This window comes from Eptatretus burgeri, chromosome 10 (assembly GCF_056783735.1).
Source record: "Eptatretus burgeri isolate ZD-2024b chromosome 10, Ebu_testis_v1, whole genome shotgun sequence".
Classification (NCBI taxonomy): domain Eukaryota; kingdom Metazoa; phylum Chordata; class Myxini; order Myxiniformes; family Myxinidae; genus Eptatretus; species Eptatretus burgeri.
Genome location: NC_140970.1, coordinates 98,564,355 through 98,581,362, shown reverse-complemented (window position 1 = coordinate 98,581,362; position 17,008 = coordinate 98,564,355). Strand labels below are relative to the sequence as shown.

General features: G+C 43.2%; 1 protein-coding gene across 5 annotated transcripts in view; it reads right to left on the bottom strand.

The window, feature by feature from the left end:
- TSPAN15 (tetraspanin 15) overlaps positions 1-17,008 on the bottom strand; it is a 193,236-nt gene that overhangs the window by 68,539 nt on the left and 107,689 nt on the right. The gene's annotated exons all lie outside the window — the stretch shown is intronic.

Sequence of the window (17,008 nt, the reverse complement as noted above, 5' to 3'; positions counted from 1 at the left end):
AATCAATTATTGGACACCACTCCCAATGTCGTCTCCACGTGCAGCATGGGAGCACGGTGCCGCAGCAATGTCGCATACTGGAGGTTTGTTTATTTACTTGGAATGGGGGTGGTGTACTTTGAATGTACCTCTACTTGTTTAACATCTTTATTGGAACATGGAAAAAGTGTGTGTGTGTGTGTGTGTGTGTGTGTGTGTGTGTGTGTGTGTCTCCTCCATAACTCCAAAACCATGAAAACTAGCAGCCTGAAACTTTGCTGGCATACTCAGGGAACTCGAAGGAAGTGTGCGAGTGAAAATTTGGTGTTTGGGTTAATTAAAACACCCCTTTTGAAGTTAATTAATGGCCTGAATTAATTATCCTTTATCAAGGCCGTATCCTTGGTCAGCCCCTTGGTCAGCCCGCTCTCCCTCACAGGGGTCTTAATTTGCCATTTTCTTTGGCCTGCTCAACAATGCCTCGACTTGGAACAGGCCGCAACGGTTTCTAAGTGATACAGCATGCTCAATTATTTCTTCTTCACTTCCTTTTTCCTCTTCTTCTTTTTCTGCGTCCTTCACATTTCGTGGCTCTCAGCCTAATTTATTGAAATTTCAATAAATAGATAAAAACTTAAAAAAAAAGCTTATATGATGCGATTTTCCCGATTACTCAAAGTTCCCAAGGTTGATCTCGACAAAACTTTATGGGATCAATTTTTTTTTACCATGGTGCACCTTATGACGGGTTTTAAAGTCATTTTCTCACAATTCATAACTTGTAAACATACGAGCCACCACCTCTCGCCTTCTCCAAGGGTAGATCCATGAACTGCATACAGTGCTTTATAAAAAGGCCAAATGTTTTCGGATTTCAACCCGGATACCTCATTGGTGAGATGGTGAGCTCTGATCGTTATATTATGGCATCAGATGTGAAAAAACAACTTAATTGAGACATTACGATCGGGAAAAAATTGGCGGAGTCATGTGACCTCTCAAATGCGCCGATTGCCAATTATTCAAAAAGTGGAAATTGTACAAACGCAACCTATCGATCGATTTATAGGTGATGTTACTGCTCTATAAAGACATAACTCTCAAGAGTGAAAGAAGAGTTTACAGAAAAAAAAAGGTTACCATCTTAGCTAACTTCTCCATATATACACCCCACAAAAATGTTTAAACAAGCGATTTTGATCCGGATACATGTTCTGGCCCTTGATGGAAAAACGTTCAATGTTGTCGACCTAAAAGCAGTATAATTACATGTTCAATTTTGTTGATATCTTTGTTCAATATTTTTTCTGCTTGATGAATAAAATGTTTGTCTCTAAATATGTGCTGAATTGTGGTAGTTCAAGAGATGTACGATAGATTTCGGGCAACGTCAGGAACCTTTATGGGAGGAGGGAGGTGGGGGGTGAGGTGGGAGTCCAGAGGGAGGGGTGGGGTGTTAGGAGGCAGGGAGGGGGAGGAGGAAGGAGAGGAAGGAGGGAGGGGAAGGAGAGGGAGGAGGGAGGAGGAAGGAGAGGAAGGAGAGGGAGGATAAGGAGAGGGATAGGTACCTTTGCTTGTGCTCAATATAAAAAGCAAAGGGCTCTCATACCGAATACTAATGCCGTGTCCAATGTATATTATCTTTTTTTTCATATATTTTCTGTAATAATGCATTGTGTATGTTATATATACATATCTCAGTTGTAATTACTCAATATATTGTGCATATTCTGTGCATTTCACTATCTAGTCATACTCGCTACGGACATGTTTTGTTTTCAGAATTGGCATAGTTTCCGATCCGCAATACCTCCTCCTTCTGGCAGGGGTCGGTGGTTAATCCCCACACTCGTGGGGTGGTGGGGGGGGTTCATTAATGCCCATTACCTGACCCTGGGTTAATGGCAGGATGACTTAGAGTTTGTATCCAGATCACACTCGCCTCTCAGTTGTCCAGCCTTGGTTTGAATCCTGATACAGCTATAGACTGTCATCCTGCTGTTTCACAGGCAGGGTGATTTATCATTGTGTGTGCCATCTCTTGGATGGATATTAAATTGGGAGTTCCATCTGCCAGGATTAGCTGGTGAACGTTAAAGAAAGAGAGAGAAAGAAAGAAAGAAAGAGAAACAGAAAGAGAAAGAGAAACAGAAAGACAGAGAGAGAGGGAGACCCCTGAGGTACCCCAAGTACGAATGCATAATTTGGTGGAGGTTGACCAAGCCATTTGATTTTATAAGGAAAAGACAGACAAACATTGTGTTATTGCCTCCGCCACCAAAGGTGAAGGAGGTTATGTTTTCACCTCTTTGTTTGTTTGTTTGTTTGTCTGTGTGTGTGCAGGAGATATCAAAAAGTTGTGGATGGCTCCGGATGAAACTTGGTGGACAGGTTGGGTATGTGGCAAGGCCGAATTGATTATGATTATGTGGCAAGGTGAAGATATGTGGCATATGCCGAATATGTGGCAAGGTGAAGATCCAGATCCGGATCTGGATATGAGGTTTATTTAATTTCCCAAGTGATTCTTCACCATTGAGAGATTGGGCCAAAAACGATATATAGAATGATATTTACCTCCGCTACCGAATAGTCAGGTTCCTTGTGTAATTTCGTTGGAATTTTTTGGAGAGTAGCAAACCTATAGATTTTTGAGAAGTTTAAAATCTATTTAAATAAAAACATGATGTTTCACATTTTTCAACTTTTAGAAAGGTCGTTTTGGGGTGAAAAACGCTTTTTTTGAATTCCAATTTAAAAAAATCTGAAACAATACAAAATAACCAACTGATGATGAATTACTGTTAAATGGCTAACAATGGATTTTATAAGATAATAAAATGTTGCAGGCAATGTACAAACCATGGAACGAAACTGCAACGTCAAAGGGAAAATCCTAATGTTATCGGTACGGCTCTAGCCGTCCACCATGACACAAGGAATAAAAAGATGGTAGACCCTCTAGATGCACAGGGGTACTGCGTTCCATACAGCCGTATCTTGCTTCTTGAGATATCGATTGCAAATGCTGTGGTTAAAAATACCACACTATTCCAAGGACTGTATGTTCCACCAATTCTCAAGCGAGGACGACTTCCGGTCTTTGGCTTCGACAATACTGACTTTGCTGAGGATACTCCTAATGGCAAAGACACAACTCATGGAACCATTATAGTAGTGTTCCAGAAGGTAGATGGTGCTGGAGAGACGATAGCGCCCCCTCTACAGATCACAGAGGCAACGAACTTGACTGTCACTCCGCATCATACAGAAATAATACCATGTAACAAGCCAAAATCGGTTACAGGGTCATCGTCCTCGAGAGAAGGTATGGTTGAGTTCACAGTCAAGAAGACGGGGGTTGACAAACACTACCAGCTGACACACCTGGGATGGGTCTTAGCGTTGGCTCTCTCCAGAATAAACACAGAAAGGAATCTTACAAAACTCCCTTGTTGGACTGGCTACAACTCTCTCCTTCCAACACGCCCGTTGTCGGTGACGCAGATCGGAGCTCTGCCTCTGATGCCTGAGGTAGCACATGAGTGGTCAACGCTAATGACTGTGTTCGAACAATGTCGCAGATTGAAAGAGCTTGCTGTTGGGAAAGATCACCCGACTGTCATTTCCTGTGGCTCGGCCCTCTATGAGAAGGTAATTCAGCTCCTGGATGCTCGGCCTGACTTAAAAGGCATAATCGTTCCCAGATTGGGAGAGCGACATGTCGTCATGGCCGCACTGAGAGGTCTGGGTGCATCCATAGAGAACTCCGGCATAGACGATACTTGGATGGAAGCCGATGTGTATGGATCTGCAACCACAAGACAGATTCTGAAATGCACCCATTACAAACGCTCACTTCAAGCTCACATATACTCGTACGTGGCACTCTCTGAAACGGCAATTGAAGAATTCTTCAAGGACAATCCGCATCTCAAGGAAGTCTGCGTTGTTGCAACGGATACAGTTCAAACTGCTTGTGGAGAACATGACAAAGCACTGAAAGCTGAATCAGTGCAGCAAGCCAGCAACTGTCTGCTCCAAGTCATCATCAATGAGAACTTGTTTGAGAGACTTCAGGAATGGGAGGCCAGCCGCTCAAAGAATGCCATGTTCAAGGCCATGAAGAACTATCTCCACAGAGTAGAGGCAATTCTGCATTTTGTTGGAGCATCTCGGAATGCCGACTTAAACCTTCATCTTCAAGCCGGTGAAGAACTCAGCAAGATATTTTTTGCCATGGACAGAATCAAGTACAAGCGACTCTGGCTAAGGTACATATCTGACATGTATGCGCTTAAGATCAGCCATCCAGAGACCTGGAGGGAGCTGGAAGCAGGCAATATTTCGGTCACCAAGAATACTATCCCATTTGTATCGATCGGAGCAGACCACGCTGTTGAACATCTGAACAGGTTGCTGAAGGTTCACTCTGGTCTGATTGGCATATGAAATAATGCAAATGCCAGACAGCGATTCTTCTTGGCTGCACCTGAACTGTCACGCCTGTCTTGCGAGTTTAAGGGACAGTTTGGTCTGAAGGAAAGTGAGATCGCCGAGCACCATGGCCTGTCTCCAAGTGTCGTCAAGCGTGAACACGATGCAATTGACCGAATCAAGGCTGCCATACTTGGTCATGAAAATCCATTTGAAGTTGGGGGTAACCAGCTCTTCAATGTGGTCACCCACGCTTATGTGCCAGAAGAATTTGTACCACAGATATTGAACATTGATGAAACGGGACAGAATCTCTGAAGATTTTGTTGCTAAATGGATTAATGGTGATGTCAGCCTGTGGGCGCCAGTGAAGAAGGAGAAGAACAGAATGTACATGTCTGGCAATACAACACTAGCACTCAAGATCAGGGACAAGACAGTAGATCTAAAAGAAACCAAGGATTTGTGTGGTAGACTGATGGTACTCTCCAGATCCAGCAGGGACGTCGACCAGAAGGATGCAATTGGCAACTTTGAATTCACTGTGACACCGAGGGCCCTGTTTGCATAAAACGGTAGCTTACTGTCATGCACCGACAAGTCGAAGCTAATCCACAACTTGGAGAAGTTTGCCAACAAGGAACCGTCTTTACCAGAAGATGAGCTTGATGCCACACACATGGAACCAGCACCCGCCGATGCTGTAATTGATGGCAGTACTAGCATGAAGGTCGCAATCGTGGATGGAATGGTAGTTGTCCAGAAAATGACCAAGAAACCAGCAATGGTCGTGACAGTGAAGGACCTCGGTGAATGTTTCAATGATAGGGTGATGAGTCTGACCAGAGGCTTTGACCATGTAATTATTGCTTTTGATACATACAAGCAAGATTCCCTCAAGAGCACAACCAGAGACATACGACGTCAAGGAAAGGCACCAGTCCAATATCAGGTCATTCAAACGCATCACGATGAGTCGATTTCTGTCCCATAATCAAACCAAGGCTGATCTGACGGAGTACTTGGCAGAGAAAACTGGAATACAACCGCGATTCAACAAAGGTGGTAGGCCGTTCGGCATCTGGGCGGACGTCGAGCAACAGGGGTCTCCAATTTGAGGCCGATACGTTGACGATCCAGCAAGCAATAGCTGCATCACAGCAACATACGGGAGATATTGAGCTGACGATATTCTCACCTGATACGGATGTTCTGGTTCTTGCCATAGCAAACTATCATCTCCTGCCAAGACACACATCTATCTCAATGGCATCTAGCATTGTCAAAAATCGAGCCAATCTGGAAGGCCCGAGGTGAGGAGAGAGCCCAGGCATTGCCAGCCTTCCACGCAGTCACAGGTGCCGATAATACTGGGCGGTTCGCTTGACATGGTAAGGCAAAGTGGTTCCAGTGCTACTTGAAGGTCGATGACGACATGGTAGATGCCTTTGCTATGCTCTGTAAGGATGCTGAACTGTCAGAGGACCTATACACAACTTTAGCAAGATTTGTCTGTTCAGGTTATCTTTAGCAAGATTCACCCCTCTTGATCTGTTTGTTACTTGCAAAATCGAAGATTTTTCAAGAATATCGGTCAGTCGATTTTGTTATTCTGTCAGTCTGTCGTCTGCAGGTCACAATTTCAACCGATCTTCACAAACCTTCACCACATGGCACAGTTTATCATAAGAAAGAAGCCTATTCTTTTTGAGGTCAGAAGGTCAAAAGGTCAACATAGGCCAAAGGTCAACAACTTAGCTGTGATTTCTAAATCCCTCAATTTTCATCCGATTTACTTGAAAATTAAAAAGGATTTATATTTCATGTCAATTAATTCAACCGGCCAATTGTTTTTGAGGTCAACATAGGCCCAAGTTCAACAACTAAGGAGGCATCTCTAAAATCCTCACTTTTCGTCTCATTGACTTGAAATTTCAAGAGGATTTGCATTTCAGGTCACTGAACTCAAGCAGCCATTTATGTTCTAGATCAACATAGGCCAAAAAGACAAAATAGGCCGAGTTTCTAAAATTGTCAATTTTCATCCGATTGACTTGAAATTTGACGAGTCGCATATTTGGTCATTGAATTCAACCACCATTTCTTTTTGAGGTCAAATGTGTTTTTTGGATTTTGCAAGTATTGTGCTCTGCACGACGTAGTCTTCTTGTCTGTTTGTTTGTCTGTTTGTGTGCAGGATATCTGAAAGAAGTTGTGGACAGATCCAGACGAAATATTGTGGACAGGTTGGGTGTGTGACAAGGACGAACTGATTAGATTTTGGTGAAGATCCGGATCCGACTACTCGAATTTTTAAGTGATTCTTCACCATTGAGAGATAGGGCCAACAATTATAGATAGCACAATATCTCAAAAAGTTGTGGACGGATTTGGACAAAACTTGGTGGACAGGTTGGGTATGTGGCAAAGACAAATTGATTCGATTTTGGTGAAGATCCAAATGCGTATCCAGATACAATAATTATTTATTTTTTAAAGTGAGTCTTCACCATTGAGAGATGGAGCCAAAAACGATATAGTACTGTATAGCATGATATTTCAAAAATGTATGGGGCACGATATGTTCTCGTGGATCAGGCATTACGTGGCGGAGGTATGCACTCCACCGAGTGCCCTTCTCGTTTTATATAGAAGGATCGGATTATTTCAGAACACTGAATCATTAAAATGAGACTTTTGACTTTCGTTGCATTCTGTGAAAGATACAGAACTGCACACGACTAAGAGCAGTGTCAGCCGTTACACTTCTACCCCACAACAATATTCAGCCAACGTAGCCTTTTGTGATAATGCCTGCCCACCCCTTGGGAAAGAATCGATCAATGGACACATTCATGGCTCGCTGGTCTTCATGAGCATGGAGTGGATTCCCCACAGGATTGAGCCGCCAAGCATTTTCCCACGGCCCTATATCAAAATGCACCTTTTCAACGGAATGGTGACTGTGAACCACTGTGCCATAGCAGCACTTGCTGCAAGGGTTCTGACGAATAGGGGCATCTGCCATTCAAACACCCCATTTTATTCATCAATTATACAGTTTACAAGGATTAGGAATTGCAGTCAGGAAATAAGATATCACAGCTGAAATGGAACTTCCAGCTTTAGTTGCAGTCTGTGAAAGACAAAGAACTGCCCACTGCTCAGAGCACTATCACTGCTTGTATTTTATAGGTCGGGGAAACATAGATAACATGCACAACAATGATATGAGGATAAAATAGTGTAAATTATCACATATATTACAAGGACATTCGTAGAAGATTGCATCATCACAAGGAAGCTAAGTATTCAGATGAAAACAACAAACAGGCCAACTCTGTGTATGCATGTATCTATCTATAATTCCAGCAAACTCTGTGTATGTGTGTCTGTGTGTCTGTCTGCCTGTCTGCGACCGCTGTTTCTCGACAACCACTGGTCCGATCTAATTGAAACTTGCCAGCTATATTGCTGGGGCCCTGTGGATGTGCCTTTTCAAGGTTTGATATTAATCGGACAAGTGGTTCCCAAGTTATGGCCATTTATTTACCAAACCAATGACAGGACAGGTTGCTGCGTAGGCGTGGCCGATGGGGAAAGGGCGCCTTAGTTACCGTGGTAATGGTCAATGGCAGCGAATGTCATGGCTAGCAAAGACAGGGAGGTAAACTTGATTTTAATTAACTGTGTGTGTAAGTATCACAGCAGTTGTTACTTCAATGCAAGCAATAATTCGTGGAATGCATGTGAACATTCTGTACGGGCACGCACCACTTCTGGATAGTGATGACTTACTGTATTCTAATAATTTCTCGATTTCTTATGCGCATTTATAGATAAACACAATGCCCCAATCCAGTGTCGTTTACGAAAGCGAAGGAACGGTCTGTGTGGTTGTTTGAAAGTTTTTTTTATTTTATTTTTTTGCACGTACGGCCACGCACATACGGGCATGTACTAGTATATGTAAATTAGGGTGTTCCACTTTTGCAAAAGCAGTTTCTGGAATGAAGCACTATGTGCCTATCGATTCCACTAGTGAAGTTAGGTGATCGACCAAAGTTTTAAAATTTTCCCACCTTTTTTGACCGCGGGCCGGCATTTTGAAATTTCAGGAAAAAATCCATATTTTGGAAATAATATTGATTTTTCAATATTTTAAAAATATATTTCTCTGTGTTTAGATGGCCGAATGCATTTCAGTAGGCACCATTATGATAGTAAGTACCCGTAAATATTATTCACAAACTTGTCCCGACATTTTGAAAAGGGGTTGCCATTTTGGAAATTCAGTGAAAATCGAATATTTGGTGTATATCTAATGAAATATTTATTTATTTTATTCTTTGTGTACTTGCAGATAAACCTTGACTGACCAATGGTCAGGGCTCCTGTGGCTATGTGGGACAAGTTCGCTAATTACAGGAAATTTTGCGAAAGTGCTAATTCTTTGCGTGTCGTAAATGATCTAGCTGAAAGAGGAATAAAGCAAGTGTCTGTCTTCATTAACCTCCGCCATCTTCGAAGATGGATGGAGGTTACTGTTTTCACCCCTTTCTGTTTGTTTGTTTGTTTTTTTGTTTGTGAACAGTATTACGGAAAAACTCCTCGACGGATTTCGACGAAACTTGGTGCGGGGGGGGGGGGTTAGGTATGATCCAAGGATCATGCCATTAAATTTTGGACTTGGTCCCCCCCCCCAAAAAAAAATTGTTAGAGAAAATTTTTTTTTTTTTGGCATTTGTACATGTTTTAAGTGATTTCCAACCCCCCCCCCAAAAAAAAATTGTCAATTTTTTTTTTGCATGTCTACATGTTTTAAATTGTTACCCCCACCCCAAAAAAATAGAGAATTTTTTTTTGCATTTCTACATGTTTTAAGTGATTTCCAACCCCCCAAAAATTGTTACCCCCCAAAAAATTGTTAGAGAAATTTTTTTTTTTGCATTTTTAAATTTTTTAAGTGATTTCCAACCCCCCCCAAAAAAAATTGTTTTAGAAAATTTTTTTTTTGCATTTTTACATGTTTTAAGTGATTTCCAACCCCCCCAAAGAAATTGTTACCCCCCCAAAAAAGAGGAATTTTTTTTTGCATTTCTACATGTTTTAAGTGATATCCAACCCCCCCAAAAAAAGTTGTTGGAGAAAAAAAAAATTTTGCAACTTTTTTTTCAACAAAATTTCGACTTTTTTTTTTGCATTTTTACATGTTTTAAGTGATTTCCAACCCCCCCCCCCCCAAAAAAAAATGTTGGAGAAAAGAACTATAACTCTGTCAGCACTGTTGACATCATATTTAATGAATAAGATATAAGGTTCACTTGAGTGACCCAGCAGTATTGGCGGCAGAGGTTTTGCACTCTCCCGAGTGCTCCCCCTCTAGTTCATATGTGCAATGATGAGAAACAACGTCAAGCATTGCTACAGTGCATGGAAGAGCACAGGAAGCTTTACCCAGACTTTTCAAAACAAACGCTATGTTCTCTATAAGATATCTGTGTGGTTGCTTGTTTTCAAGATTGTTATATTGTCATATATGAAAACCATGTTGCTTAAAACATATTTGGTTGTTCTCATCATTAATTAATCATGCTCTCATTTGTCATTAATAATGTCTTTATGAAAACGCTACTACTGATATTCTGTAAATGCCTAACAATGTGCTGTGCAATAATTGTCAAAATTTGGGATTTTCAGTGAAATTCCAAAATGGCAACCCCTTCTCAAAATGTTGGGACAAGTTGTGAATAATATTTACAGGTACTTACTATCATACTGGTGCCTACTGAAGTGCATTCGGCCATCTAAACAGAGAAATATATTTTTTTAAATATTCAAAAATCAATATTATTTCCAAAAATATGGATTTTTCTTGAAATTTCAAAATGCCGGCCCGCGGTCAAAAAAGGCGGGAAAATTTTCAAACTTTGGTCGATCACCTAACTTCACTCGTGGAATCGATAGGCACATAGTGCTTCATTCCAGCAACTACTTTTGCAAAAGTGGAACACCCTAATGTAAATGCATGTATATGTGCATGTGTGTATATACAGTGGCCTGCAAAAGTATTCACCCCCTACCAATAACATTTACATTAATGACAAATTATGTGGAAACAATTTTTCCAAATAAACTTTCTTATCCACAACTGAAGAGATCAAAATAAACACTGTTATCATTGAATGAGGTCACATGTCAGGAAAACCTGCAAAAAACACACACAAATCAAAATTCATCCGTTCTAAAAGTATTCAGCCCCTTTGGACAGTACTTGGTGGAAGAACTTTTTGCAGCAATGACTGCTGTGAGTGTTTTTGGTTCGGTCTCTACCAGTTTTGCACAGTGAGATCTTTGCCCATTCTTCATGTGAAAATTGGTCTACTTCTGCCAAGTTTGATGGGGATCGTCGATGGACTGCAATCTTCAAGTCTCACCAGAAATGTTCAATTAGGATCAAGTCAGGACTTTGACTAGAACATATATTTTATTCTTATTCGGCCATTCCAGTGCGGCTTTAGCTTTGTGCTTCATTCAGAACATTGTAATGTGAATCTCCTACCCAGTTTCGGATTCATGGCTGACAAGAAGGTTTCCATCAAGGATTCTCCTGTACTTTGCACCATCCAATGTCCTTTCTATCCTGATAAACATGCCAGTCCTTAATTATGAAGAGCAGCCCCATAACATGATGCTGCCACCACCATGCTTGACAGTAGGGATGGTGATGACTGGGTGATGGTGCAGTGTTCGGCTTGCGCCGTTCAAATTTTGTCTCATTTGATGACAAAACGTTTCTCCACATGCCGACAGTATCATTAAGATGCTTTTTGCAAACTCCATGCAAGCTTTTCGATGTCTTTTTCAGTAATTGCTTCTTTCTTGCCACCTGTCCATAGAGGCCAGCTTTGTGAAGGGAACAGGATATTGTTGATTGGTCAACACTGACCCCCTCCTCCTCTCCCCCCCCCCCCAATCTCAGACACGCAGCCTTGCAGATCTTTCAGTCATTGTTGGATTTACAGTGACATCCCAAACCAGCTTCCTGCTTGCCCGGCTGCTGAGTTTTGATGTGTGATCTGATCTGGGTAGATTCTGGGTGGTATGATACGTCTTCCACATGTTAATGATGGATTTCACCGTACTAAAAGGGAAAATGAATGACTTTGAAATCTTCTTGTAACCCTCTCCTGAGCGGTGCTTCTCCACCACTTCATGTCTGACTTCTTTGGGAAGCTCCTTGGTCTTCATGTTTGCCTTGTTGTTTCACCAAGTGAGTTGCACCTTAAAACTGTTTCGATAAGTGAGGGGGCTTAAATTTTAAGTGAAACCACTGATTACATACAGGTGAAACCTATTACACTTATTTTGTAACCTTTCAAACAGATAATTTGCTCCTGAAGGGATTTAGCATTAATTAGGCAAAGGGTTTGAATACTTGTGCAACTGAGAATCATCTGATTTTTCTTTGTTAATCGAATGTATTCACATTTCATCCACATTTGTTTAGCTTTATCACTTTGAAGTAGTTTGTGAAGACTCTATCAAGTTTGATTTGAAAGCATCATGAAATAAGTTGAGGCGGCATCAAAATGTGAAAACTTTGGAGCGGGTGAATACTTTTGCAGGCCACTGTGTGTATGCACATACCTGAGTGTTTTCATTGCAAAAAACATTGAGTGGGTGAAAATTAAGCAAACACATCAGTTTGGTGAGAAATGGCAACGAGCTTGCTTGCACGCAGCTCTTTTTGACGAATTGCGCAATTTTCGTTATAACTATGCAATCCTCATTGCAGGAGAGGGCACTTGATTTGGTGCGAGACGATCGATTGCTTTTCCAAATTGCAGGTGAGAGAGACAATTAAACGTTGCGCCTGTAATGTGATAAGTTGCTTTCACGAAAACATAACAAGAAAATTTTTTTTGAATAGTCCTTGAAAACACACAGACACAGATTAAAAAAAAAAACACATGACGATGTAACAGTTTGTCAACATTGTTATGAACCATAATATCATGCAGTGAATCGAACTCTTGCTTTATGGACCATTCAGCAGTCTTTTTGAAAACCAATCACTCATTCATGGTCTCCATTATATAAATGCAGTCAATATTTTCATAAACTAGAAACACCACACCCTTCGGGAGCATTTGCAAGTCGGCTACCCCCCTCGCAGAGATGGGGGGGGGGGGGTTGGAGGGATAACCTGAGTACAACCAACACGTATGTAAAATTTGGTGGAGATTGGGCCAGCCCTGTTTTTTTTCTATGATTTTCAGATGTACTTACATATTTACAAACATACATACGTACATACATTTTCCTTATGGCTCATGATTGAACAATGTGGTAGAGGGTAGAAGGCAATGTACAGACAGTGAAGCTGTGGGAAAACATTGACATGAAACAAGTAAGAGAATGAATAAACAGGAGAGAGAAGGAAGGAAACTTGGTAACCTACAGGTAAAAGGGGTTGGTTGGAGTTGGGTTAATGGGGACAGAAAAGATCATGGGTAGGTGACAATGTTTTGTAAATTTGGCGGTAATTTTCTTGTTATATTTTCCTATAACTATTTAGCAGAGAATTTCCACAGATTGACAAATGACCGTGCATTTGCAAACTTGATTACAAAATAAATAGTGCATCGGGGTAAGCATGTCTGATATATATTGTCACGGTACTGGTGAGCACGTCTGATATATATTGTTACGTCTGAGGGGGGGTATGCATTCAAAGGGTAATTAGGATGTTTAATTAGGTATGCCCACGTCTGATATATATTGTTACGTCTGAGGGGGGGTATGCATTCAAAGGGTAATTAGGATGTTTAATTAGGTATGCCATGCTGTTCGAGTTTACCAGGATCTTGATGTAATAAGTAGCAATTCAGTGGTGATAAGTTGTCTAGTAAATGTCCATTTCTTTAAGGGGGAAATGATAATTGTCACGTAATTAGATAGGGAGACGGGTTAGGGTAAGTGTGTCTGCATAAACCCTTTTAGTATTCCCTGGAGGCTTGCCGTGACGTAACAGGACAGTGCTGCGGATGGCTCCGCCCCTTGATCACGATTGGCGGAAGGCGACGGCGGAGGGCCAATAAAACGGCTCGATTGGAAGTGACGAGGACTCGAGTATAAAAAGGTTCTGTTCTGGAAAAGAAGTGGAAGAGGAGTCATAAAAAGAAAGCGTCTTGTCGAGGCTGTTGGTCTCGGAGCTTGCTCTCTTGTTGCGCTGGTTTGTTCCTCAATTCGTCGTGTCTCGTGGCCTTGCTGTGCCTCGTGCCTCACCTCGGTTGGCTCTGGAGTTCTGCTTGCTCGGAGTACGGAACCGAACGGCGGGCGGACCTGCCTCCCTCTCCTGTTCACATCTTGGCGCCAGAACTGGCTCCCTGGCGGCTGTGAGCGGTCTTGGACCGACACCAGGAGGTCGACACCACCAGGAACAGCACCACGGTGTCTCCTGCCCCTGACGAGCGCAACGCCAGCTCGTCGGGCGCCAATCCAGGGACTGTTGCATCGACACCACAGGCCAGCCTGACCACCAGGACCAGCTACGTTGTGTGTGTGTGTGTGTGTGTGTGTGTGTGTGTGTGTGTGTGTGTGTGTGTGTGTGTGTGTGTGTGTGTGTGTGTGTGTGTGTGTGTACCTGGCGCCTTAGAGGGTTTGAGATTTGTATATCCATTGGAATTGTTTGTGTTTTCCCCATGCCCGAACCCACACCACCATCCCGTCGAATCGCGCCGGATCTCTCCTCTTGCCGAGTCTTATTATTATTTCTGGTTGGAGAAATAAACATTATTAACTCAGTGAAAAGCGACTCGTGCCACCTTCCTCGTCCCGTTTGCTGTGGAGCGATTAAAACCGCCATCTTTGGGTTATAAAAAAGAAACCGCCTCCATCGTTTCGGCTCATTCTACATTGGCGGGACTGTTCAAGTCCCATGGACGTCACAATATTGTCATGGTACTGGTGGTTACATTAATCACCTGACCCAAATTGTGGTGACAGGCGGTTAACACTGCTTGCCCGGATGGCCGAGCAGTTTTCCTTAGGAGGCGGACACGTTGATCCTCAGAAATTATAACGCATGCGAGAGGGTGGGGCGCGGCACTGGCGGAGCGACGGAGGCACAGATGGATGCACAGCACAGGGGGGTTTATACTCGAACCCCACGACAAATACACGGACACAGCAACTTAAAATAAATGCGGATTTAATGAAAATAGACAAATATTTACAAAAGACAGTAATTCAGATATAATAAGCGTGAGATAAATTAAACCCAAAGTCGAGGGACTTCGACACAAAGACAAGGGGAAACTAAATAAAAGAAAATCCTCACTTTATTCTGGCACTTCGCTAATCCAGAGATGGTCTTTGTGGAACTTGGAATCGAGGCGTTTCGTCCCTCACATGCAGATGCTCCCAAAAATGGTGCCAAGCTGCTCTCTCGCAGCGGGAATGTTCGTCAGGCAATTCGTGAGCGGTATTCAACACCAAGGCTCACTGACCGTCATGCAGCTTCTTTGTCTGTCGTGCTTGCCGATACGCGGAACTCTGAAAAATGATGCCGTCCCCTTCGGTGACATATACGAGGCTTTGAGGTCCGTCCCCCACGACCCAACCAAGAGCCAATGGCCAGCGTCTTGCTTAGCATTAGAGCCAATTCGCCTCAGCACGAATATGAGAATCGCACCGTCTCCTTCACGCGTCGAAGGAAAGCAAGCCGTAAAATCCTGTTCTTACAGGCCATCTGCTAGCTACATTCTCTCTTGACCGCATACGTCGCTCGCTCCGCATTCGTGCATTCCTCACACCCAACTCGTCCAACAAAGCCACCCAACTCCTCGCTTCTCTATCTCTCTCAACGTCATACCGAACCACCATTCCACCTCCGGGGCGTGGCTTGCTCGCACGAAAACCCGGGAAGGTGAGGTTTCTGCCTGCTCGACACACCTGGCTCACTTGTTGGTATGGTTGTTTCAAAGCGCAACTCCATCATTGCTGGTTTGTAATACAAAAACAGGGAAAAGTCACAAGGGGGCAATTACATACTGGGGGAACTGATCCTTAATCCCTATCGAATTAACACCGCACCACCCCCCGTATGGTGACACGTAACACTTAATTGCATCAAGATGTCTCCTACATGCCCATGGACCAAACAACTCCATTCAATCCTAACTTTCCTTTGAAATTCCTCCATCTGCCCCCACAACCACAACAATATATACGAGGTCCGTCTAAAAGGGAACGGGACTGAGCCTGTTGTGTGCTCCACTTACACAACTTGAATGAACGGGTTGTGTTACAGTCTTTAGCAACATTCCAGCTATATACAAGATCGGTGATGGTTGACTATGCTCATTGTGTGATTTTTTACAGGTCGTGCTCTACACTTTGTCTCGTCTGAGTTGTCGCGCTATGAGTCATGAGCAGAGAGCCAATCTGAAGTTTCTTGCCAAGCTTGGCAAAACACCTTCCGAATCCTTCGCAATGCTGCAGCAAATCTACGGGGAATAAGCGATGTCACGAACATGCACATTTGAATGGCACAAGAGGTTCAAAGAGGGACTGTAGGAGGTTGAAGACGATCCACGATCTGGAAGATCTTCAACGAGCAGAACGGCGGACAATATCGAGCGCGTGAAGCAAATGGTGCACGCAGATCGTCGACTCACGGTGCAATTGATTGCTGAGGAACTTTCTATCAACAAGGACACTGTCTGGAGCATCATCACTGAAAATCTCAAAATGCGCAAGGTGTGTGCAAAGATGGTCCCCAAGCTGTTGTCCGAGGACCAGAAACAGCAAGGAGTCACTGTCTGCCAAGACACTATCGAGCGCCTCGAGGATGATCCAGATCTGGTCGGGAGAGTCATTACTGGCGATGAATCATGCATATTCGAATACGATCCCGAGACCAAACGGCAGAGTCGTCAGTGGAAAAGTCCGGCATCAGCAAGACCAAAGAAAGCAAGGATGTCAAAGTCGAAGGTCAAGGTGATGCTCATCGCGTTTTTTAACATCAAGGGCATCGTCCACTTCGAGTTTCTACCACAGGGTCAAACAGTGAATCAATACGTGTACAAGGAGATCCTCCGTCGCCTCATGAGATCAGTCTGGGACAAGAGGAGGGATCTGTGGGAGAACAACGTCTGGGTGCTCCACCATGACAACGCCCCTGATCACAGTGCCCTGAGCATCCGACAGTTTCTGGCAGAGAGGAACGTGCCAACTCTGGAGCAACCCCTGTATTCGCTAGACTTAGCCCCTTGTGATTTTTTCCTATTCCCAAAGCTCAAGGGGGTGATCAAGGGGACCCGATTTCCTGAGGTGGAGGCCATCAAAAGGTCCGTGATGATGGAGCTCCAGAGGATTCCAGAAGAAGCCATCCGGGGGTGCATCGAAGAGTGGAAGAAGAGGATGGACAAGTGTGTGAGACTGGAGGTAAACTATTTTGAAGGGGACAAGCTGTGATTTCAATATATTTTTTGGAATAAAATTTCTGTGAAGTCAGTCCTGTTACTTTTTAGACTGACCTCGTGTGTGTGTGTGTGTGTGTGTGTGTGTGTGTGTGTGTGTGTGT